The following is a 26,508-nucleotide window of genomic DNA, read 5'->3' on the forward strand; positions in this document are numbered from 1 at the left end:
GCATTTGAGAAGAATGTGTGATCTCTTGTTTGGTGGAATGTTCTGTAGATGTCTGCTAGATCTAATGTTTATGGTACTGTTCAAGTTTTCTGTTTGCTTGTTGATCTTCTGCCTAATGGTTTTATCTGTTATTGGAAGTTGGTTATTGAGTTGCCCAACTCTTATTCTTGAATTGTTTATTTCTCCCTTCAATTCTGTTTATCTCTCCTTTCAATCCATCTTCTTGATGGGTTCACCATTTTATCTTATAAATGTATGAAATGTACTTTTATTAAATTTTTAGTAACAATTTCTGTCTTGAAGTTTTTTTTGTCCAATATTAGTACAGCTACACCAGCTGTCTTTTGGTTACTGTTTTCATGGTGTATCCTTTTCCATCTTTTTGTTTTGAACCTCTTAGTGTCCTTGAGTATAAAGTGTGTCTCTTGTAGATAGTATATAATTGGATTGTTTTTAAAAATAAATTCTGCCAATCTCTCCTTTTTATTTGGAATCTTGAATCCACCTACTTAATGTAATTACTGATAAGATAGGATTTATGTCCGCCAATTTACTATTTGTTTTCTGTAGCAACAAATTCTCACAATTTTTCTTTATCTGGGAATGTCTTAGTTTTTCCTTCATTTCTGAAGGATAGTTTGCTGAATATAGAATTTTTAGTTGACATTCTTTTTCTTTCAGAATTTGAATATTTCAATGACTCACTGCCTTTTGAACTCTGTGATTTCTAATATTTCTGATAATAATTGTGATAATGAACAGTTAGCTGTTCATCTTATTGAGGACCCTTCTACAAAATGAATCATTTTCCTCTTACTGCTTTCATGATTATCTTTGTTACTCAACAGTTTGATTATATGTCTATGTGTGGATGTCTCTGAGTTTATCAACATGGAGTTTGTTGAGCATTTTGGATTAGTGTAGATTAATATTTTGTTTTTTCTTTGCATCAAATTTGAGAAGTTTCTGGCCATTATTTATTTAGATATTCTTTCTGTCCTTTCTCTTTCTTCTCCCTTTTAGGACTCCCACTGTGCATTATGTTAGTGTTGCACAGTTCTCTAACGCTCCATTATTTTTATGCATTCTTTTTTCTTTCTGTTACTCAACCTGGATCATTTCAATGGATTTATCTTGCTGATTCATTCTGCCAGATCAAGTCTACAACTGAATCCCCTGAGCAAGTGGTTCATATCAGTTATTGTAATAACCCAGAATTTATATTTTGTTCTATTTTTATAATTTATATGTCTATTGCTATTGATATTCTCTATTTTTCTTTAATATCCATACTCATACTTTTGTTAATTCTTTAGACATGGTTTCAGTAGTTATTTGAACATATAAAAGGTGACTGAAAGTCTTTACTTAGTAACGTCAAAACAGGTGTTTCCTGAGGGACTATTTCTATTAATGATTTTTTGCCCTTGTTTATGGGCCATAATTAATTGTTTCTTTCTATGCCTAATTGTTTTTTTGTTGAAAATTGGACATTTAAAATAATATAAGATAGCAACACTGAAAACCAGACTCTTCCTTTCTCAAACTTTTTTTTTTTGTTGCTAATGCTGTGTGTTCATTTAGTGACTCTCCTGGATTAGTTCTGTCAAGGCTGTATTATTTTTTCATTTGTGGCAACATCAGTATCTGCTTGGTTAGCTTAGTGGTCACCTTATGATTTGACAGAGATTTCCTTAAATACCATGAACCAATAAGTCCTCCTATGCCAGAGTCTCTGTGTGTTGAGAGATACATCTTCAAGTTTTGGCAGTTTGCATACCTGCCCTAGCCTTTACATGTGCCTCCTACACAGCTTCAACTTCAACTGAGTTTAGGGTCTTCTCAGATATTTCCTGGGCATGCTCCCAGCCATACACTTGTGTGTGGACTTTTTGGTCTATAGAAATATGTTGGAACTTTTCAGAACCTCTCTGGACATCTCATTCTCCAAATTTTCCTTTTATGTGTTTTTGGACAGACTTTTATGAACCACTACTGGTATTATTGGCTCCAGCAGCTGTGATGTTAAACAGCTGCAATGCTAAACAATTGCTGCTGATTCATTTTAGCAAACACCTAGAGGATAGGGCCTTTCCCACTGAGTGAGCTCTGCAACAGGCAGGTCAAATAAAAACAAGACTTGTAAATGAGCCTTTTCTAAGTGGGCTGCCATTAAATCTTGAGAATTCTCTGTGAGAGAGAGGATGTTTGCAGTGCTTCCAACCCATTCAACCTCACCCCATCCTTCTAGTGCCTTCTAGGCTGCTGGTTTTAAGATTTACTACTATTGTGAGGCTGTTAATTTTCTCCTTGTTGGACCAGAGAAAGGGAAGTGAGAATGGGATGGTTAAATGCCACAATGCTCACTGCTTGCACAAAGATTCTGCTGATTTTCTGGAATAAAGTGCAGATATATTTGCAACACAGATTGTTACAATTTTGTTTAACTTCCGAGTTCTGCAAACATTGATTTTGACAATTTTTTATTAGTGTCCTTGTTGCTTTTATGGAGTTGTGGATTTTTGGATATCCTTACTTATTCCAGAAATGCTTCTTTATTGGCCTTTAAAAGAGGTGGAGAGTTCAACTACATTGTTAAGCTGAACTAATAAGCAGAGGAAATCAGATGAAGCAGACTGCTGGCTGACATAGAATTGTTGGAAGGCTAAGAGTTGAAGGCTAAGGTAGAGAGTTTTGAATGAAAAGTAGTTAGAAGGTACTTGATTGAGTTCTTGGACTATGAATAATGTGAGGATAATGATGTTAGAAGATAATTTTGATGGTTGTGCATAGGATGAAATGAAGGGAGATGAGTTCAGAGGCAGTAGCAATAATCTAGCATGTGTGATGCTTAGACCTGGCATAACATAGCAGTAATGGAAATGTAAGGGGGAATCAGTCATACTCCGGATGGACTGGCTCTGAAGCATAGGGAATAGAGGAGTTTCTAAAGGTATGAGTGTTGCTGCTCTGCTTTGCAGAGATGCTGGTAGAGTAGTGGTAATGAGCATAATGGAAAAGCAGGCAGGTGACAATTTTTTTGGACATCTTACAGATTCCTTCATTTAACTAACAGTCTTTTTTAAACTCCTTGCAGACACATGATCATAAAGATTTAATGAATAGATGTTAATTATTAAGGCCAGAATGTGATGCTATCAAAGGCTAAATATCAACAAGAGGCCTAAAGCACATTAATTTTAAAAAAGGAGAAGTAAAGGAAAGTTTTTTAAAGTCTAAAGATATTCCAAAATGTTTATGTTAACTACTTTTCTAATGTGATTCTCTGGGAAAAATAGATGTCAGAATTCTAAGATTTTTTATTAATGGGGTTTAATTACTGTGTATAGAGATGACAGGTTTACAGCCTTGAATGTCTATTAATAGTGTATCTTTTATAAATAAGAATCTGGGGTTCAAGCACTGCTTGTTACTTAGAACACTACTTTTATGTTGGCATGTAGATTCATCATTATTTTTCAAATTATTTCCTCCTTTATTTTTCTATACTCCTTGAGTGAAAGCAATAAATAAAAAAATGATATGATCATCAATGAGATGATTATTTCACTTTAATCCATATAATTGAGATATGTTAACTCTGCTGTGGGATCAAGTTAAGATTTCTGGACTCTTCCCTAAACTATGAACATTTCTCATTCATGTTCACATCTGTCTGTACTTCTAACAAAGCTGAAACTGGAGATAAAAGTACCTATTTCTATATTGCCATTGAACCATAGTTAGTCTTTAATATTTTAAATAATTATATTATTCATCACTGTTTGTGTTCTTCCAGATTTTTTCAAAGCAGTGAGTCACAGATTTCTATTATTTACCTTTATTTGGAATCTAAAATAACAAAAAATAATTATGGTGTTATTTTACTTGTCTGTATGAATAGAGAAGTAAATGATTACAAAAACTTTTCTTATAATTAATGTTTCTTTTAAATAGCATGGGGGTGGGAAGGCTTTGGGAGAACATTGTGGTTGTTCTCCCTGTTTTTAAGACTCAATATTAACCATTCTTAATATTGGTTATTTATGTTATATACCTATCCTTTTGTTAATGATTAATTCAATTATTTCATATAAATAAAGATTTATTGAGAACCTAGTCTGTGCAAAAGTTGTACTGTATTAAGTTATATGAAATATACAAACAAGTACTTTATGGAGAACTTGCCCTCTGGGACAGAATTTAGGAGTAGCTAACAATAAAAATATCAAATATGAATATAGGATCTGAAAATTCAGTGTATCATGGATACTGAATTATCCATACGGAGTATTATTGTTGTTTTTAGATTCAGAGAAGAAAGAAAGCCAGGTAGGCAAGAGTAGTCATGAAATGGCTTCATGGACTAAGTAGAATTTACGATTGGTTGTGAAAGAAAAAGAGAATTTCTACAGGCCTAGAAGAGCCCCTAATCCTCAGAATGGATAATGACAGCATAAGCAAAAAGACAGAGGCAGGAATGTGAAATTCAGGGTGGGGGCTACTGAGAACATCAGCCATAGGGGAGGAAAAGTTTGTGTTCAGTGGTATCCTTGGGGAGGCATTGGAAGTTCCGCAAATAGAATTATTATAAAATATATTTTTTTATTCAGCAAATATTGGATGAGTACTGTTGTCCTCTAATAGTACTGTAATGAGACTATAATACCTACTTTTTAGTAATGGCATGAAGCTGTAGATCACAAAATGGACCACTCTGGGGAGGTAGTGTAAGGGGCCTGCAGTTTCATACAGGCACCAAGCTTTGTCTGTAGATTACATAAATAATAGGTCTTACATATCCATATCCATATTTATTATTTTCAAATGTGCATAAGTTTTGCTATGATTAATGGAGAGGAAACATTGCTGCTTTTTGCTCATGTATATTTTCCAAACAGATCCTGAAAGTATAATTTACCTACTGGAGTTGGGCAGCGAGTACAGGATTCTTTCTCTTTTCTTCATAGCTTTATATGGAGAGATATCTATTAATTTAACTGGGCCTCTCTCTGCTCCTGGTCACTCCTCAGAGGAGTTAATTGGTTGCTGAGCATGTGTCACTAATTCTCTTTGTAATCTTCTCACCTGCAGAGAGTATGTGCTGTTAAACATAACAGTAAAGAACCTGCTTAGGCTTGGGAGCCCTGACACTATTCTAATTCTGAGGCATAGTAATAGGAAACCTATATTGCCTTGCACCTAAGCCACATTCTCTAGTATCTGTCCTCTTGCTAACCTAATGGACATTTCAGTACATTTGCTTGAGCCCTTTGTTTTAACCATGTGCTGATTAACTGTAGTCTCTGGCCAAATCTGATCCACGGCAGGCCAAATCTGGCCAAGCTTTTCTGTTTACGTATAGTGTGTATCTGCTTTATCGCTACAACAGTAGCATTGAGTAGTTGCAACAGAGATCATATAGCATGAAAAGACTAAAATACCCTCTTGCTCTTTTTTTTTTTTTTTTTCATTCACTCCTTTATTTATTCGACAATTAATTCCCTGGACAAATATTTATGGATGACTACTGTAGACTAGGCAGTATTGTTGGGATCTGGGTATACGGAAGTGGCAAGAACACCATCCTTGCCCTCACAGAGCTTGCAGAGTGGTGGGAGGAGACAGGCAAGCAAACTGTTGTCAATCCAGAGCATTAAGTGGTAGACAGGATGAGTACCAGGCACTAGAGGGTACTGGAGAAGCACTGATCAATCTTGAGCCCTCATAGACCATTTCCCGAAAAAATGGGGGGCCATTTGTATGAGGGCACTCAGTTCATGGTTCATCTGCTGACTCAATAACAGTCACCACACTGCAATAATAGGTGCTCAAGTCTGTGAAGCTGAGCACATAAGGATAGTCAAGATTCCCTGTATTACATTTTATAAAGCAGGGAATAACATGATGGTTTCCATTCAAAATTATTATTATTATTATTTTTTTTTTTTTAAAATAATTATTTTTTATTGAAGGGTAGTTGACGCACAGTATTACATTACATTAGTTTCAAGTGTACAACACAGTGGTAGAACATTTATATACATAATTCTAGGTTCCAGCTATCACCCTACCAAGCTGTTACAATATCTTGACTATATTCCTTATGCTATACATTACATCCCAGTTACTTATTTATTTTACCATTGGAAGTCTGTCCTTTTTTTTTTTTTTTTGTGAGGGCATCTCTCATATTTATTGATCAAATGGTTGTTAACGACAATAAAATTCTGTATAGGGGAGTCAATGCTCAATGCACAATCATTAATCCACCCCAAGCCTAATTTTCATCAGTCTCCAATCTTCTGAGGCATAACAAACAAGTTCTTACATGTAGAACAAATTCTTACATAATGAATAAGTTACATAGTGAACAGTACAAGGGCAGTCATCACAGAAACTTTCGGTTTTGCTCATGCATTATGAACTCTAAACAGTCAGTTCAAATATGAATACTCATTTGGTTTTTATACTTGATTTATATGTGGATACCACATTTCTCTCTTTATTATTATTATTTTTAATAAAATGCTGAAGTGGTAGGTAGATACAAGATAAAGGTAGAAAACATAGTTTAGTGTTGTAAGAGAGCACATGTAGATGATCAGGTGTGTGCCTGTAGACTATGTGTTAATCCAAGCTAGACCAGGGCAATAAAACATCCACGTATGCAGAAGATTTCTCTCAGAACGGGGGAGTGAGGTTCTAAGCCTCACCTCTGTTGATCCCCAATTTCTCACCTGATGGCCCCCCTGCGACTGTGCCTGTCTTAGGTTGTTCCTCCCTTGAGGAATCTTACCCGTCTCTGGCTAACCAGTCATCTTCCGGGGCCATACAGGGAAATGTGAAGTTGGTAAGTGAGAGAGAAGCCTTATTGTTTGAAAAAGTTAGCTTTTTACTTCTTTGCATATTTATGCCCTGTGGCTTCTATGCCCAGCATTTGTCTTGAGGTATCTTTACCACTTGGAAGAATTATGATACTCGGTAAATTTGATATGAGGCACGAATTCTATTTAAGGGTTGTAATTAGGAAGGAAGAAGAAAAGCTATAGAAGTAGCAGGCGGAAGAAAACATGGGAAGATTGATTATTTCTTTGATATATCTTCTTGTAGAGTAGCTTCAGCATGTATAGGTTTTAAGCTACTACTTAAATTGCACACACACATTAACATAATAGGAGTATAGTTACATAACCAAAGCATATCTGTAATTACCAGCCATCTGCAGTGAAACCAAGAAAACCAGTTAGGCACCTTAGGCATTTGTGAAAACTTATCTATGATATGGTGGATATTGTCCAAATGAACTTGAACAGTCTGAGAGAAATCAGACAAATTAAAACAACCCATTCCTGGGGACTGTTCACATGCCATATGTTCTTTTAACAATAAATAGTTTGTATTTGTAAGACTTTGGAGCGCTACAATTTGCACTTCTCCAAATTCTTGGTTGAGTTCCAACAGTATAGATCCAGTCCAATTTTGTTGTTTTACTGTATGCACAGGCCAGCTTAGATATCTCCTTCCTCATTCCCATGGCAAGTCCAGGAACTGGTGGGATGAGTGCATCTACAGCTGTAGCAGTGCGTGGATCTTTGTTGGGGTTTTTTGATGATCATCTTCTGGCATGAGTCTTCCAGAGAGTGCAGATGTTGGAAGTTCTTTTTCATATCGTATCTTAGTTCATTTTCGGGGTAGCCCAATTAGGCTTTGATCCTCTGTATAAACACAAACAGACCCTTTGCCTACACTTTTATATGCCCTTTATACCCTTGTGTAGAACTCGTTGGAGGTTACCACACAGGAACTGCACTTTTTTTTTTTTTTTTTTTTTTTTTTTTTTTGCTATCACTAATCTACACTTACTTGACGAATATTATGTTTACTAGGCTCTCCCCTATACCAGGTCTCCCCTATAAACCCCTTTACAGTCACTGTCCATCAGCATAGCAAAATGTTGTAGAATCACTACTTGCCTTCTCTGTGTTGTACAGCCCTCCCTTTTCTCCTACCCCCCCATGCATGTTAATCTTAATACCCCCCTACTTCTCCCCCCCTTTTCCCTCCCTACCCACCCATCCTCCCCAGTCCCTTTCCCTTTGGTACCTGTTAGTCCATTCTTGAGTTCTGTGATTCTGCTGCTGTTTTGTTCCTTCAGTTTTTCCTTTGTTCTTATATTCCACAGATAAGTGAAATCATTTGGTATTTCTCTTTCTCCGCTTGGCTTGTTTCACTGAGCATAATACCCTCCAGCTCCATCCATGTTGCTGCAAATGATTGGATTTGCCCTTTTCTTATGGCTGAGTAGTATTCCATTGTGTATATGTACCACATCTTCTTTATCCATTCATCTATTGATGGACATTTAGGTTGCTTCCAATATTTGGCTATTGTAAATAGTGCTGCAATAAACATAGGGGTGCATCTGTCTTTCTCAAACTTGATTGCTGCATTCTTAGGGTAAATTCCTAGGAGTGCAATTCCTGGGTCAAATGGTAAGTCTGTTTTGAGCATTTTGATGTACCTCCATACTGCTTTCCACAATGGTTGAACTAACTTACATTCCCACCAGCAGTGTAGGAGGGTTCCCCTTTCTCCACAGCCTCGCCAACATTTGTTGTTGTTTGTCTTTTGGATGGCAGCCATCCTTACTGGTGTGAGGTGATACCTCATTGTAGTTTTAATTTGCATTTCTCTGATAATTAGTGATGTGGAGCATCTTTTCATGTGTCTGTTGGCCATCTGTATTTCTTTTTTGGAGAACTGTCTGTTCAGTTCCTCTGCCCATTTTTTAATTGGGTTATTTGTTTTTTGTTTGTTGAGGCGTGAGAGCTCCTTATATATTCTGGACGTCAAGCCTTTATCGGATGTGTCATTTTCAAATATATTCTCCCATACTGTAGGGATCCTTCTTGTTCTATTGATGGTGTCTTTTGCTGTACAGAAGCTTTTCAGCTTAATATAGTCCCACTTACTCATTTTTGCTGTTGTTTTCCTTGCCCGGGGAGATATGTTCAAGAAGAGGTCACTCATGTTTATGTCTAAGAGGTTTTCGCCTATGTTTTCTTCCAAGAGTTTAATGGTTTCATGGCTTACATTCAGGTCTTTGATCCATTTTGAGTTTACTTTTGTATATGGGGTTAGACAATGGTCCAGTTTCATTCTCCTACATGTAGCTGTCCAGTTTTGCCAGCACCACCTGTTGAAGAGACTGTCATTTCGCCATTGTATGTCCATGGCTCCTTTATCAAATATTAATTGACCATATATGTCTGGGTTAATGTCTGGATTCTCTAGTCTGTTCCATTGGTCTGTGGCTCTGCTCTTGTGCCAGTACCAAATTGTCTTGATTACTATGGCTTTATAGTAGAGCTTGAAGTTGGGGAGTGAGATCCCCCCTACTTTATTCTTCTTTCTCAGGATTGCTTTGGCTATTCGGGGTCTTTGGTGTTTCCATATGAATTTTTGAATTATTTGTTCCAGTTCATTGAAGAATGTTGCTGGTAGTTTCATAGGGATTGCATCAAATCTGTATATTGCTTTGGGCAGGATGGCCATTTTAACGATATTAATTCTTCCTAGCCACGAGCATGGGATGAGTTTCCATCTGTTAGTGTCCCCTTTAATTTCTCTTAAGAGTGACTTGTAGTTTTCAGAGTATAAGTCTTTCACTTCTTTGGTTAGGTTTATTCCTAGGTATTTTATTTTTTTTGATGCAATTGTGAATGGAGTTGTTTTCCTGATTTCTCTCTCTGTTGGTTCATTGTTAGTATATAGGAAAGCCACAGATTTCTGTGTGTTGATTTTGTATCCTGCAACTTTGCTGTATTCCGATATCAGTTCTAGTAGTTTTGGGGTGGAGTCTTTAGGGTTTTTTATGTACAGTATCATGTCATCTGCAAATAGTGACAGTTTAACTTCTTCTTTACCAATCTGGATTCCTTATATTTCTTTATTTTGTCTGATTGCCGTGGCTAGGACCTCCAGTACTATGTTAAATAACAGTGGAGAGAGTGGGCATCCCTGTCTAGTTCCCGATCTCAGAGGAAATGCTTTCAGCTTCTCGCTGTTCAATATAATGTTGGCTGTGGGTTTATCATAGATGGCCTTTATTATGTTGAGGTACTTGCCCTCTATTCCCATTTTGCTGAGAGTTTTTAACATGAATGGATGTTGAACTTTGTCAAATGCTTTTTCAGCATCTATGGAGATGATCATGTGGTTTTTGTCTTTCTTTTTGTTGATGTGGTGGATGATGTTGATGGACTTTCGAATGTTGTACCATCCTTGCATCCCTGGAATGAATCCCACTTGGTCATGGTGTATGATCCTTTTGATGTATTTTTGAATTCGGTTTGCTAATATTTTGTTGAGTATTTTTGCATCTACGTTCATCAGGGATATTGGTCTGTAGTTTTCTTTTTTGGTGGGGTCTTTGCCTGGTTTTGGTATTAGGGTGATGTTAGCTTCATAGAATGAGTTTGGGAGTATCCCCTCCTCCTCTATTTTTTGGAAAACTTTAAGGAGAATGGGTATTATGTCTTCCCTGTATGTCTGATAAAATTCCGAGGTAAATCCATCTGGCCCGGGGGTTTTGTTCTTTGGTAGTTTTTTGATTACCTCTTCAATTTCGTTGCTGGTAATTGGTCTGTTTAGATTTTCTGTTTCTTCCTGGGTCAATCTTGGAAGGTTATATTTTTCTAGGAAGTTGTCCATTTCTCCTAGGTTTCCCAGCTTGTTAGCATATAGGTTTTCATAGTATTCTCCAATAATTCTTTGCATTTCCGTGGGGTCCGTCGTGATTTTTCCTTTCTCGTTTCTGATACTGTTGATTTGTGTTGATTCTCTTTTCTTCTTAATAAGTCTGGCTAGAGGCTTATCTATTTTGTTTATTTTCTCGAAGAACCAGCTCTTGGTTTCATTGATTTTTGCTATTGTTTTATTCTTCTCAATTTTATTTATTTCTTCTCTGATCTTTATTATGTCCCTCCTTCTGCTGACCTTAGGCCTCATCTGTTCTTCTTTTTCCAATTTCGATAATTGTGACATTAGACCCTTCATTTGGGATTGCTCTTCCTTTTTTAAATATGCTTGGATTGCTATATACTTTCCTCTTAAGACTGCTTTTGCTGTGTCCCACAGAAGTTGGGGCTTAGTGTTGTTGTTGTCATTTGTTTCCATATATTGCTGGATCTCCATTTTGATTTGGTCGTTGATCCATTGATTATTTAGGAGCGTGTTGTTAAGCCTCCATGTGTTTGTGAGTCTCTTTGCTTTCTTTGTACAGTTTATTTCTAGTTTTATGCCTTTGTGGTCTGAAAAGTTGGTTGGTAGGATTTCAATCTTTTGGAATTTTCTGAGGCTCTTTTTGTGGCCTAGTATGTGGTCTATTCTGGAGAATGTTCCATGTGCACTTGAGAAGAATGTATATCCCGCTGCTTTTGGATGTAGAGTTCTATAGATGTCTATTAGGTCCATCTGCTCTACTGTGTTGTTCAGTGCTTCCGTGTCCTTACTTATTTTCTGCCCAGTGGATCTATCCTTTGGGGTGAGTGGTGTGTTGAAGTCTCCTAGAATGAATGCATTGCAGTCTATATCCCCCTTTAGTTCTGTTAGTATTTGTTTCACATATGCTGGTGCTCCTGTGTTGGGTGCATATATATTTAGAATGGTTATATCCTCTTGTTTGACTGAGCCCTTTATCATTATGTAGTGTCCTTCTTTATCTCTTGTTACTTTCTTTGTTTTGAAGTCTATTTTGTCTGATATTAGTACTGCAACCCCTGCTTTCTTCTCACTGTTGTTTGCTTGAAATATGTTTTTCCATCCCTTGACTTTTAGTCTGTACATGTCTTTGGGTTTGAGGTGAGTTTCTTGTAAGCAGCATATAGATGGGTCTTGCTTTTTTATCCATTCTGTTACTCTGTGTCTTTTGATTGGTGCATTCAACCCATTAACATTTAGGGTGACTATTGAAAGATATGTACTTATTGCCATTGCAGGCTTTAAGTTCGTGGTTACCAAAGGTACAAGGTTAGCCTCTTTAGTATCTTACTACCTAACTTAGCTCGCTTATTGAGCTGTTATATACACTGTCTGGAGATTCTTTTCTTCTCTCCCTTCTTGTTCCTCCTCCTCGATTCTTCATATGTTGGGTGTTTTGTGCTGTGCTCTTTCTAGGAGTGCTCCCATCTAGAGCAGTCCCTGTAAGATGTTCTGTAGAGGTGGTGTGTGGAAAGCAAATTCCCTCAGCTTTTGTTTGTCTGGGAATTGTTTAATCCCACCGTCATATTTGAATGATAGTCGTGCTGGATACAGTATCCTTGGTTCAAGGCCCTTCTGTTTCATTGTATTAAATATATCATGCCATTCTCTTCTGGCCTGTAGGGTTTCTGTTGAGAAATCTGACGTTAGCCTGATGGGTTTCCCTTTATAGGTGACCTTTTTCTCTCTAGCTGCCTTTAACACTCTTTCCTTGTCCTTGATCTTTGCCATTTTAATTATTATGTGTCTTGGTGTTGCCCTTCTTGGATCCTTTCTGTTGGGGGTTCTGTGTATTTCCGTGGTCTGTTTGATTACTTCCTCCCCCAGTGTGGGGAAGTTTTCAGCAATTATTTCTTCTAAGATACTTTCCATCTCTTTGCCTCTCTCTTCTTCTTCTGGGACCCCTATAATACGGATATTGTTCCTTTTGGATTGGTCACACAGTTCTCTTAATATTGTTTCATTCCTGGAGATCCTTTTGTCTCTCTCTATGTCAGCTTCTATGCGTTCCTGTTCTCTGATTTCAATTCCATCAATGGCCTCTTGCATTCTATCCATTCTGCTTATAAACCCTTCCAGAGTTTGTTTCATTTCTGCGATCTCCTTTCTGGCATCTGTGATCTCTTTCTGGACTTCATCCCATTTTTCTTGCGTATTTCTCTGCATCTCTGTCAGCATGTTTATGATTCTTATTTTGAATTCTTTGTCAGGAAGACTGGTTAGGTCTGTCTCCTTCTCTGGTGTTGTCTCTGTGATCTTTGTCTGCCTGTAGCTTTGCCTTTTCATGGTGATAGGAATAGTCTGCAGAACTGGGACGAGTGACGGCTGGAAGGACTTCCTTTCTTGTTGGTTTGTGGCCCTCCTCTCCTGGGAGAACAGCGGCCTCTAGTGGCTTGTGCTGCGCAGCTGCGCGCAGACAGGGTTTCTGCTTCCTGCCCGGCTGCTATGGAGTTAATCTCCGCTGTTGCTGTGGGCGTGGCCTGGCTGGGGCAGCTACTCCAAAATGGTGGAGTCGCGTTGGAGCAGGAGCGGCTGGGAGGCTATTTCTCTCCGTAAGGGGCCTCCCTGCTCCCTGCAGCCCAGGGGTTAGGGTGCCCAGAGATCCCGGATTCCCTACCTCTGGATTAAGTGACCCGCCCTGCCCCTTTAAGACTTCCAAAAAGCACCCGCCAAAACAAAACAACGACCACAAAAAAAAAAAAGAAAAAAAATTTTTTTAATTAAAAAAAAAAAAAATTTTTTATTTAAAAAAAAAAAAAAGGTGGTCGTTCGTTTTTCTTTATTTTCCGGTGCCAGCCTGAGGCCTCTGCTCACCGGTCTTTCTGCCCTGTTTCCCTAATATTGGGGTCCCTGTCCCTTTAAGACTTCCAAAAAGCACTCGCCAAAACAAAGCAGCAAAAAAGCAAAAAAAAAAAAAAATGGTCGCACGCTTTTCTTATGTCCTCTGTCGCCCAGCCTCCAGTGCCTGCTCACTGTTCTTGCTGCCCTGTTTTCCCAGTATCGAGGGCCCTGCACTCTGGCCCGGATGGCTGGGGCTGGGTGTTCGGCAGCCCTGGGCTCCGTCTCCCTCCCGCTCTGCCTGCTCTTCTCCCGCTGGGAGCTGGGGGGAGGGGCGCTCGGCTCCCGCGGGGCCGGGGCTTGTATCTTACCCCCTTCGCGAGGCGCTGGGTTCTCTCAGGTGCGGATGTGGTCTGGATATTGTCCTGTGTCCTCTGGTCTTTATTCTAGGAAGGGTTGTCTTTGTTATATTTTCATAGATATATGTTGTTTTGGGAGGAGATTTCCGCTGCTCTACTCACGCCGCCATCTTCCCTATTATTATTATTTTTAATAAAATGCTGAAGTGGTAGGTAGATACAAGATAAAGGTAGAAAACATAGTTTAGTGTTGTAAGAGAGCAAATGTAGATATCACCCTCTTGCTCTTTACAGAAAATATTTGTCAACTCCTGAACTCTATAATTTGGGAAGGGAATGAGGAAGTCATTTATTCCTTAATTTTTATGTTTTTTCTTATATATATTTATATAATAACATTTATTCCTAAATAGTCCCCAAATTCCTAAATTAATCTCACTGTTATCATATAGAGGTAAGAAATTTTTACTTTCAAAAACACATCTTATTCAAAATAGTAGAAACCCTTGGCATAAACACTGAGTGTGGTCACTGCCTATCAGTGTAGTAAGATGTTATAGAGTCATTAATTGTCTTCTCTATGCTGTATTGCCTTCTCTCTGACCTACCTATGTTGTGACTGAGAATTATAGTACCCCTTAATCCCCTTCACCCTCCCTCCCCACCCATCCCTTTTGGTAACCATTAGTGCCTTCTAGATGTCTGTGAGTCTACTGGAAATCTAATACTAGATTTAGAGGTTATGATGAAGTGCAAATTTTCGGGAGTTGATGACTGCCTCTTTGCAGTAACAGTAAGCATGATGAAACAGAAAAAGTACTTTAGCCTCCAAGAGTCTGAGCCTCGATGACTGGGTGAATGTTCTATGAGAACTGTATAATGTATTTCTTACTCTGCCTGTCTTACCTCACATTCACAAACAAACGTCCCAAGGCTAGGTACAGCAGTCACCCATGACCTCTCAGTATCACCAGACCTACCAACACTAAACCTATCTCTATGCAACTTCAACAGCAATTCAGAATATTGTTCTTATGAACTTGGTAATGCCCTTTTTCTTCCCAGTATCTAAGTTAAATCTCAGGTTTTTTTCCTGACATCTGACTTGGTTTATCTCCTGTCTTCCCTATATCTACTTGTGAAGCCTATTTACTTATTTATAACTAATATTTTTAAATAATTTATAAATAAATATTGAAAAATTGAATATTTGAATATTTAATGCTTTAGTTCACTTATTGTTCAGTATTTACCCATTTTTCTGATTTGTTTTTTGTCTCTTTCCAAAAAAGAATATGAGACTTTGGACTTCTCTCATTGCAAAGAAATCCTTTTCATATCAATAATCTTGGTTTCTTTCTTTTCTTTCTCTTTTCCTCTCTGTTTTAGACTAATAATTTTTAGTCATTCTAGACAATTCACTCCTTAGTCTTTTTGTCCCAAAGTTGTTTCATATAGTGCAGTTTTTCTCTTGGTCATCTTGTTATTGGCGAAATATGTTCTATTTCTTTTGACTTCTTATGTTGACTGTCTAGGTCTTTTATTGAGGATTCGTAATAAACTGATTCCTATTTAGTTTTGCTTGGCATTTGGTTTGCTTTCAGTTGCACTTGTGTGATTTATTGAGGATTTTTGGAGTTTCACCAACTTCATTTTCACCTGGGATATGCAAATTTCTACATAATAGTACTAGAAATAAAAAAATCAAAGTTCATTTATATTTGAAATGGTATCAACACCTTCCTCAGGTGGTATTTAGATCCAAGGATTTTTTTTTTTGAAAATAACGTGTGCACAGTTAAAAAAAAATCAAACTAAAGAAAATATGGTCTTACACCCCAGGGTTGATCACCAAGTTTTTAATCATTCAAAATACATGCATTTATAATTTTTGTGCCTACTTTCTTTTTGTATAGATGTAAACATGCATTATAAACTGTTCTTTCCTTTGTTTTAGTTCAGCCTGTCAGTCCCTGCATATTTATCTCATTTTTTTGAATGGCTGAATAGTAATAATGGCTACGTTATTAAGATGTGGGCACTTAGGCACTACACTAAGCACTTTATAAGTTCATTTCACTTTATAGCATATTTATTTCATTAATTTTATTACTTCATTCACAACCAGCAACAACTCTTTTAAGTAGATACTATTCATAGTCTGATGTTGCAGATGAAGAAACAGACTTTGTCTAGCAACTTTGCTAAAAGAGTTTGGATTCTGGCTCCAAACTCTTTAGGATTCAGTGTTTTCCAGGTAAATTTCACCACCCATTTGCATCAGTACTACCTGGGAAACTTGTAAAAGTATAGATCTCCAGGCTCACTGTTAGGGATTCTGATTTAGTAAAAGTCTGGGGGAGAGTCACAAGTCTGAATAATTAACAAATGATGAAAGTAGATTTTATGTAGTCTAAAATCTGTGGACCTCTGCATTATATTGCATTTCCTTCCTGTATGAATGATATTTATTAAATAGTCTCTTAATGATGAATCTAAAAATAATTTCCAGTCCTTTAATATTATAAACAATATTTCAGTACACATGATTACATGTATGTTTTTTATTTGTGAGTTTAATTGTAGGAAAGATTTCTAGATGTAGAATTCCTGGGTCAAAGAGTATATACATTTAAAATTTGAATATACTTTTGGGAGTTCTACCAAAAACAGAGATAATCCTTTTTTCCTTGCTAGTCCCTAATTATTAGTTACAGTTGACCCCTGAACAATGTGGAGGCTAGGGGCGCTGACCCTCTACACAGTTGAAAATCTGTGTATCCCCCAAAACTTTACTAACAGCCTACTGCAGACCAGAAGCCTTACCAACAACATAAACAGTCAATTAATACATATTTTTTATGTTATATCTATTATACTTACAATAAAGCAAGCTAGAGAAAAGAAAATGTGTTCAAATTGTCACAAATCTCCAAAAATTTTCCAACATGTTTATTGAAAAAAATTCATGTGTAAGTAAATTCATGCAGTCAAACCCATGTTGTTCAAGGCCAACTATATTTTTTTCAAGGAGTAAAAATTTTAGAATACTAGAAGAGCTTAACTGAAAGCTTTCTTCACCAATTCCATTTATTTATTTTTCATCCTGTATTAGTTTGCAAGAGCTGCCATAGCAAAGTACCACAAACTGCTTGGCTTAAACAATAGAAGTTTATTGTCTTGCAGTTCTGGAAACTAGACATTCAAAATCAAGGTGCCATTATCACTGGTTCTTCTAAGGGCTGCGAGAGTCTGTTTCATGTCTTTCTCCTAGTTTCTGGCAGTTTGCTGGCAATTCTGTGGTTTGTGGCAGCATAACAGCCTTCACACGGTGTTTTCTCTGTGTATGTGTATTTCTCTTCCTTAGAGGGACACCACCCTAATGACTTCACTTAACTAATTACATCTGTAACAACCTTACTTCCAAATAAGATCCCATCCTGAGGGGATGGGTGTTAGGACTTTGATGCATGAATTTTAGGGAGACACTACGTATAACATACCCAAAGGAACATTCCTAGGTAGGACCCACACTGATTCTGCTGGTGACGTTTCGGCTGTAGATTCTGGCTGTAGTTTCAAATGTTTAATTGGCACCTCCAACTTTGAGCTGGCTGATCAAGAAAGGCTTACCTAAGAATCAAGCTCTGAGGACATTAATTAGTGGTACTTTCTACAGGGGGACAATATCCTGGCATCCATTTACAACTTAGATTGCTATTGGTAAGATCTAATTATAACTTTTCTCGGTCATAAGAGAGGTTTCGTAATAGGCTGGCTTCTCTCTACGTGCCCCCCATACCCATCTCACACACACATTTCATTATTTAACAGAAGCATTAAAAGTATCAAGTATACATAACTTGTTAGTAAGAGTGATAATTATGCAGTGCATGTATGCAGTGCGCTGTGGTACCACACTCAAGGAATAATAATGGCCTTTTGTCAATCCCATCTGTTCCCAGGTGAAGGAAGAAATTTTGAATAGGGCAAAAGTCCAAAAGTTGATGCTATCTAAAGATCTGTTTTCTAAAGGTCACCTGGAACAATTGACAAATTAGTCTGAAAGAGGTTTATACCTAAATTCACACTTTGGTTAATGGTACCCATTCTTCAAACTCTCACTGACACACTATGTATTAACTACAGCAATTTGATCAAGGATGGTGTATCATGTGTTACTTTAATTTATGTACATTTAATTATAAATGAGATCAAGCATCTTTTCATATAAGAAATTTCTAGCTATTTTTCATCAACTGCTCCCATCCCCTGCGCACTTTTTCCCGTAGGTTGAAGGCCTCTTTCATCTCTATTTGTAATTCTCTTTATATAATAAAGATACTAACTCTTTGTCTTATGTGTCAAAGAAGTTCCCCACATCTGTCATTTGTCTCTTGTTTTTTTACATTTTAGTGACTTACTAGAAATTTAATATTTATATGAACTCAAATTCTTCAGTCTTTTTCTTTACAGCTCTGATTAAGGTTCTGGGTATAGCTCCTGGTCAAAGATCATCCCTATTTTAAGACTGTTATTACAAGTGTTTTCACTTATTATTTAAATGCTAATCTGGAATTTATTTTGGTATTAGGAATGAATATTAATCCAGCTTTACTATTTAATTCCAAATGACTAGTCATTTATCTCATTGGCACTTATTATATAACCCATTGTTTTCCTCCTGATTTGAAATACCACCTTCATAATATAATACATTTTCACAAGCATTGGAAGTTCATTTTTAAAAATTATCTCTTCTATTGCCTTTCAGTTATTGCACCAGAACTATTTATAATTTATTTAAATATCTGATAAAGGCTGATCTCCACCCCCTCCATTACTTTTCTCTTTTCAAATTGATACCTGGTTAGTGTCACTTATTTTTCCAATTCAATTTAGGATTACTTGTCAAGATCCAAGATGAAGTGGGAGAGAAACTCTATTACAATACTACTGCACTACATTTATGACTAAGCGCAAGTAAATCATTATCTTTAAAAAAGTATCTTTAAAATGACACTTCCCTCCTTCACTTATAATGACCGTTGTGATTACACTGGGTAATCTAGGATAATGAGTCATATCATATATAACAAGGTGTATTTTTCAACTAGAGTCCAATTTTAATGCCCCTCTCTCAGCCTTTAAAAGGTTTTGTTGCCTCCCTATGTGATGCCTTCTGATATTATTGTATTAGTTTCCTATTGCTATGATAACCAATTACCACAAATTTAAGGGCTTAAAAAAATACAAATGTATTACTTTACAGATGTAGAAGTCCAAAATGGGTTCCGCTGGGCTAAATTCAAGATGTCAGTAGGACTGCATTCCTTTCTGGACCCTCTAGGGGAGAATCTATTTTCTTACCTTTTTCAGCTTCTGTGAACTGTGCTCATTCATTGGCTGATGGTTTCTACCTTCAAAGCCAGCAGTGGCCAGTCCAGTCTCACATTGCCTCACTCTGACACTTCCGTCCTTCATTTATAATGACCATTATGATTACCTTGGATAATCTAGGATAATCTCCCCATCTCAACACCTTTAATTTAATCACAGCTGCAAAGTCCCTTTTGCATGTAACATAATCTGTTCACAGGTCCCAGGGATTAGGATGTGGACATTTCGGAGAGACCATTATTCTGCCTACTGTTAGTGTCGGTGCTACCTTTCTAGGACTGTCCTGATGTCACTCATTTTTCCTTCCCACCCAAAGCCTTTCATTATTTTCTTATTTTTATTATTATTACATGTTTATATTGTAGTCTTTCATATTTGAATATCATTGTAAATCTTTAGGGAATACTTTTCTTGATATTGTGAAAGATGTCAGATCAGTAAGACCACTACTGAAAGCTTCATCTACTTGGAGTCGTTTGGGATCGTGAGGCATCTTTAACTTCAAAAGAACCATAAATCCACACTTGTATTCATTTTCCTGTTGTCAAAAAAGGATTCAGGGAGCAGAGAAAGTATGCAGGAAGCTTATATTGTGTCAGTTCAAAATACTGTGCTAACCACAATACTTCTATTCCCATTGTCTTATTTACCTAGAAAGTTAAAACTCATCTAAGTCAAATCACCATCTTCTATTCTCAGAAGATGCCTTGTGTTGGTTAGACCAGGCTTGAAGACTTCCAGCAGCAGAGGACTTGCTACCTGCTAAGCAGCCCATTTCATAGGGGGAAGCTCTTCTTGAGCTGAAATCTGGGTCCTTGATACCATCTCTCTGTCAGCACTATTTCCACCCCCTTGGAGATGGAGAGCAATTCTCATCATTCTTCAACTTTTCAAGTACTCGTGATGCCTGATTCCTTGCACTTTTTCTTCTTTAATCTTTTCTGTGGCTTTGATACTCAAACTTGCCCTAACCATGTCCAGAGAAAACAGTCCATTTGGTCTTTGCATACCTTCAAATATAGGCCCCATTGTCAAGCTGAGTGCACCAAGTGTGGTCTCTCTGCAATACTGGACAAGTGGCTTCAGTTTCTCTCATGTGGTTAAGAATTAAGTGGAGAGGCTTGTTCACAGAGCTGCTCTGTCAAAGTAGTGTAGAAAAACCCCTAGGTCGCCTATTTCTGATGAAAATATACGTCATTGGTACTTTTGAGAAACAGCTGTGCCCATATCTGGGTCCTCGGTTGTTGCTAAGGTTTTTCCTAAGTCACAAGAGCAAATATCCTTCAGTCCCTTTGATGAATAAAATCTTGTACTACCTTACAAAGGATGGTCAACATAATACGGTTAGCCTGTCTTTTATGAAATACTGTATCAGATCATTCCCAATTCTAGTTAGCACAGAGAAAGAGAGGGCTATCACATTCTCTAGGCTAAATATCATACATGTATTAAATGAGCCGATACCACATTATGTCTGGTGTGTATTCCAACTAGAGTGTATTACACTCTTTCTTATCCTGGCAGGTTTAACTCCTAATTCTGTTTTCATGGCATTGCTAATCTGTATACCCCCATGCTGAATTTTTAGAACCCATTTCTGTGCTGAACCATAGGACCTCATATTTCAATTACTAATACACTGTGACTTGTTAGGTTTAGCCTACCACTGATGATTTTAAACTTTTCTAGGAGCACAGTGTAAACAACATATGAAAGCATATATGTAAACATTTTACTATGAATGTCTATTTTTCTTGGGGCGGGGGCAGGGGAGGCATAATGTTCTATTAATTTGCTGTATGCTTTCAGTATGTATCTTTTTGAAGAAGTACTATTTGGTCGACTTCCTGCACAATCAAGTATACAGGAGGTAGGACAAAGCTAAGGAACTGTGGGCATGGAAACTAGGCTTTCCCTCAGGAGCTGTGAAGTTTGTTGTTCAGGGTCTTACAGACCTGTTTCAGATTCAGGCACAGGGCATAACTAGTCTCTCAGAAGAAAGCTGGCAAAGACCAAGGCAGAGAATTCAGTCTTAGACATGTTAATATTATGGAAAGTCAAACACAGAAACAAGTCTGGGATCCTAGAACCAGGCATTAAAATAAAGATAGAGGCTAAATATCAAGAAAAAGCAAAATCTGCTAATCAAATTGGAGCCCAATTTTGCTAGACTAGGTACAATGGAGCCTTGAAAATGAGTCACAGATTGTTGGGCCACAGTTCCTTTAATCCCTCTGGCCCTTACCAGGATTGGCCATCAGAAGAATGTTGGCAATCAACCTGTATTAAAATCCAAGTTTTCTGCTGTAAGAAAGAGGGCTTGCAAAGGCTGGGAAGTTGGCAGGGCTAGATACTACCTGATAGTGTATGGAGTTCCTTCTTTCTCTTATCTGGCAATAAAGATCTTGCCATAGTCCTTTTTATCTGTGATACAATAGCATGAACACTAGATTTGCTGTCACAAGACCTAGGCTGGAGTTCTGAAACTTCCATTAACTGTGCTTAATATTGAACAAGTCACTTAATAATTCCAAGCTTTAGTTTGTGGATAGAGACAATGGTAACATTGGTAGGATTGTTGTGAGGGCTAAATAAGAATCATCTGAGTAAATGAAATGCTATCCACTTTGCAGACTATAAAACACTTCACACATATAAGTTGATATTCTTACAGTGATTTGACTTTGACAGTTTTGGCGTGACATTGTTTCAGACATGATTCCACACATGTTTATTAAGCACATACTATGTGAAGAAGATGCTTCTGGCCTTTGCCTTTATGGTTCTTTACTTCTAGTGGAGGATGCAGGCTTCAAAATACTAACAGAAATATTAATTATTTTATGTGTTCATTTCTTAGCATATGTTCATAGAGCTCTACTGTGAACATGGCACTTTGGTAGGTGGTAGGCAAGCGTATCTTTAGACTTTAATCTCATTTATTTTATAGATTAATGGGACTATGTTTAATCTTTGGCTTATTCTTCCAGATCTTGTAAATTTAATGAGCTTACTATCTGGATCATTAATGCATTTAGTGAAATCATTCAGCATGGAAATTCTGAGATATGAGAGACCATATTAAGTGTTTAAAAAGAGCCAACATGTACTATAACTAGAGTACTTTATGATTCTCTCATCAAAGTTATGATAAAAGGAAATGAGTTTATTTGACATTACTTATTCTTAGTAACTTCGTGCCTATGTTAGAAAGTGAATTAATTGGGAGAGGAGCAGCCGTGGAGACAAGCAGACTAGTTTGGAAGTTGTTTTAGCAGTTCAAGATTTAATGGTGATCTGGAGTTGGGGTGGTTGCAGTGGTGGAGAGAAGGAATGTGTTCGGATGCAATTTAATAATGAACCATGGGACCCGGGAATTCACTGGACATGACACTGAGAAGGAATGAGAATTGAAGACTAGCCCCCTAGTCATTTGAGTGGCTGGTCCGTGGAAGAAAGGTTTACTGACAGGAATCAAAGGAGAGGGAATGATTGAGGAGAAGTTGGCAAAATGTTTAAAGTTGTTTTTTTTTTTAAATAGGGTAATCATGAATGTTTTGACAAAGATGAATTTGAAGATTTATTCTACCAGATAGTAAATTAATTTGAAGGCTTCAATAATCAAAGCAGTGTGATTCTGGTACTAGAATAGACTGACATATGGAACCAATTAGAAAGCCCAGAAACAGTTTCAGTTATATGTAAGCATATGGTACATACCTATTGTCACAGGAATTCTATTTCAAAAGGAATAGTTGATATGTAAACAAAGATGTATGCACACCAGTATTCACTTAAAAGCAAGACATTAATATTTCAATCTATTAGAATTAACTTAATAATGACTATGCATATACTGGGACCTAAACTTAAATTTATCATGTAGACATATATTTGTCATTGAAACTTGTTCACAGTGCATTTTTAGAGGTAAATATCAGATTAGAAAACATTACATTTAATATTGTACATATTTATATATAATACTTGAATATAAAATTTATAGAAAAATCCCTTGACCCTTCATCCCACTTTGGGTGGGAAAATGCAAGGCCTTCCTCAAGATTTCTATGGCATATACAAAGTATCCAATCTTAGTTCTCATGATCACTTCCTATTGCAAATTCCTGTTTTTATGAAACTCCTGATTTCACTCTCTTTTCTTGTGTCTATTCTTGAGTCTCTGTGCTATGACTGCTGGAATAGGTAACATGCCCTGGTCAGTTGTAACAAGAGACTTTGTTCAGGAATATTCATAGCAATATTGTTCTTAACAAATCGCTTGAAAAATGTTAGAAGTCCACTATCAGGAGAATCTGTAAATGAATTATGGTATATCTATGCAGTGAACCTCTGTACCACTTTGAAAATACATGAAACTCAGAAACATAATACTGATTGAAAAAAGTCATAGAAATTGAATAACACCATGTTATGTTATACTTAAGAGGTTTAAGAGCATATTGTATGAAAAAATGTATTCTTTATTGATACATATATATATGTATATAACTATATATATAACTATAACTATAACTATAACTATAACTATAACTATATATATATATATATATATATATATATATATATATATATATATATGTAGGATTTAGCCCTGGTTGGGGAGGGAGCAGGAGGGATTGGCAAGGGGAACATGGGTGGGAGGAGGTGGCTTTCAATAGTCATGTTCCATTTCTTAAACTGAGAAGGGACATGGATCGATTTTATTATTTTATTATCTCACCTATCTATCCTCTATTATCCACCTATCACTTGATCTTAGGCTATTTGATCTTAGGGGAAATTTTCAGGTGTTTTGTTGAATGCCTCTCCTTTTTTTGACTATATGAAATATTTACAAAAGCAAAGTTTCTCTGTCTTTGTTTCACCATCTCCTTCCTTTCAGACACTCACTTTCCAAAAGTAAACTATGTATGATGGACATCTCCAGAGAAATAATGGCCCTCCCTTAGGAAGTAAAAGAGCATGCACTTCATGGTTGTTTAAAATATTTTGTCTCCTTTGCACACACCCGCATGTCCACACACACCTTTACAGAGGGAAGCAGTTTGTGAGGATATACATCAAATTGTTACTATTAGTTATGTGGGCATGTTGGGTTTCTGTGTGATTTTTTCCCCCCTTTTTCTTCATATTTTCTAATATTCCTCTAAGAAACATATATTCTTCTTATTAAAAGGGAAAACAAACTAATCCTGTGTGGTTACATTTCAGAGTATTTTTCAAGGTCTTTAAAATCCTCATAACTATACACACAGTAAAATTCCAACTTAATCAAATCAATGAAGAATGGATTGTCCTGGTTAACATTAGGATGAACTGGTGAGACTTTAAGTGAGGGGCTCTTTACAATCATATTGTGGTAATCTCAGTATTTTCACTTCTGACATGCCAAGTATTTTCACTTCTTACAGTAACAATAATCAAACTGAAAGCAAAGTAATTGACATCTTTAAAAGGCATAATCATTTCCCTAATTGGTAGTCAGATTTGTTAAAAGGGCATTAGGATTATTTAGTTGATCACCAAATATTTATTGAGCACCTACTATGTGGCAGGACCTGTATTATTCTGGGGATAGAGTGGTGAACAAGACAAATTCCAGCCTTCATGGAGTTTACAGTCCTCTGGTATCTTCACTGTACAATGTGTTTTGTACATAATTTTATCAATGGATAGGTCTGCTGAAAGATTTCCAGTCATGAGGGGTTCCTTCTGTTGCTTTCTAGTGCTGTTTTTTAGCTAATTGTTATATTAGTACATTTCAATTTTAAAAAGATGAGCAATATTACTGATTCATGGAGACTGTTTTGTGTAAGGACCCAAATTTGTCCTCCTTGACTTACCAACATTGGTCTTTGTTCTGCCTTTAAGAACTTTAGAATAAATCTACCACAGCAGCTTCTCCTCTGCCCACTTGGTGGAATAGCTCTTGAGGGAGAGCCTTTCAAATATGCTGAGAAGACTGTCACGCTACTATAAGGCTTCTCCAGGAGAGAACGCTGCGGCTCCTCCTCGGTTCTTCTGTGACATGGTTTTTAAATCATATACCAGCCTGATTGCTTTCCTCTGGACGCTTTCTACTTTGTCACCCTTTGTTGTTAAAAATAAATTACTCCCAATTTCCTGCTTTCAATAGAGTAGAGTGAACATAATTGACTCTCTGATGTGTGAGGGTCTGGTATGGTCTGAAAGCAATTACACTGACCTTGACTTCTTATTCTGCAGTACTGTAAATACCATTGTAGAAAAAAACAGGAGCTTGTACTAAATCTTCACCAACCCTTGGAAATATCCTGGAAGATTTTTTGACAATGAGTTTATTTTGTTCTTGTTTGTCTTTTTTTCTTTCTACAGTGAATTATGCTTTATAAAGATAACAAATATCAAAAACAAAAGCATGATTAATTGTGAAGTTTATCATGCAGATAGTCTGTTCTTCTTCTCTAGTAAACTGTGAACTTCCTGGGGGCAAGGATTATGTTTTATTAGTTTTAAAAAATCTCCAGCACTTAGCAAAGTCTTATATATGATAGATGTCCAATAAATATTTGATGAACAGATAATGCCTTGTACAAGAAATTAAGATCCTGTAAAATAAAATGAATTTCAATTTTTAGAATATATTGAAGAATCTATAATATAGAATTGGAATATAATTTTATACTAATGCGAAAAGAATAACCTTAGTATATTAGTTAACAGTATTCACAAAGAAAAACACTTCTGTGTTATGTGGGAATGCTTTTACCTCCAAATGACAGAAAACCCAATCAGTGATGGCTCATACAATAAGGACTTTCTTATTTACTTAAGAAGTCTGAAGAAACTGGTCCTGGGGCTATTTGAGTAGCTTTATGACATCATCAAGGTCCCAGGCTTGCTCTGTTGCCTTTCTTGACCTGTTATGTTTTTGATCTTAGGCTATTGCCTTATGGTCACAACATGCCTGCCCTAGCTCCAGACATCAAAACTGCATTGAGAGAGAGGAACCTGAAGATGGCCAAGGTTCTGAAAGATCCTCTTTGCAGGTCTTTTTACCTGGGGAAAAAGATGTTTTTCCAGAATCCTCATGCAAACTTCTTATATTTAACTGGCCAAAATTGAGTCATATTGCTAGTTGGAGGAAGCAGGCAAAGGAGTAGAGTCTTGAGAATGACTGTGGAATAGTGCAACATCGGTTTGT

The 26,508-nt window shown here is 36.9% G+C and overlaps 1 protein-coding gene across 5 annotated transcripts in view; it reads left to right on the plus strand.

Annotated features, from left to right (window-relative positions):
* ANKS1B (ankyrin repeat and sterile alpha motif domain containing 1B) overlaps window positions 1–26,508 on the plus strand; it is a 1,001,987-nt gene that overhangs the window by 344,883 nt on the left and 630,596 nt on the right. The window lies entirely within an intron of this gene.

The sequence above is a fragment of the Manis pentadactyla genome, chromosome 10 (genome assembly GCF_030020395.1).
Source record: "Manis pentadactyla isolate mManPen7 chromosome 10, mManPen7.hap1, whole genome shotgun sequence".
In the NCBI taxonomy this organism is placed as follows: Eukaryota; Metazoa; Chordata; class Mammalia; order Pholidota; family Manidae; genus Manis; species Manis pentadactyla.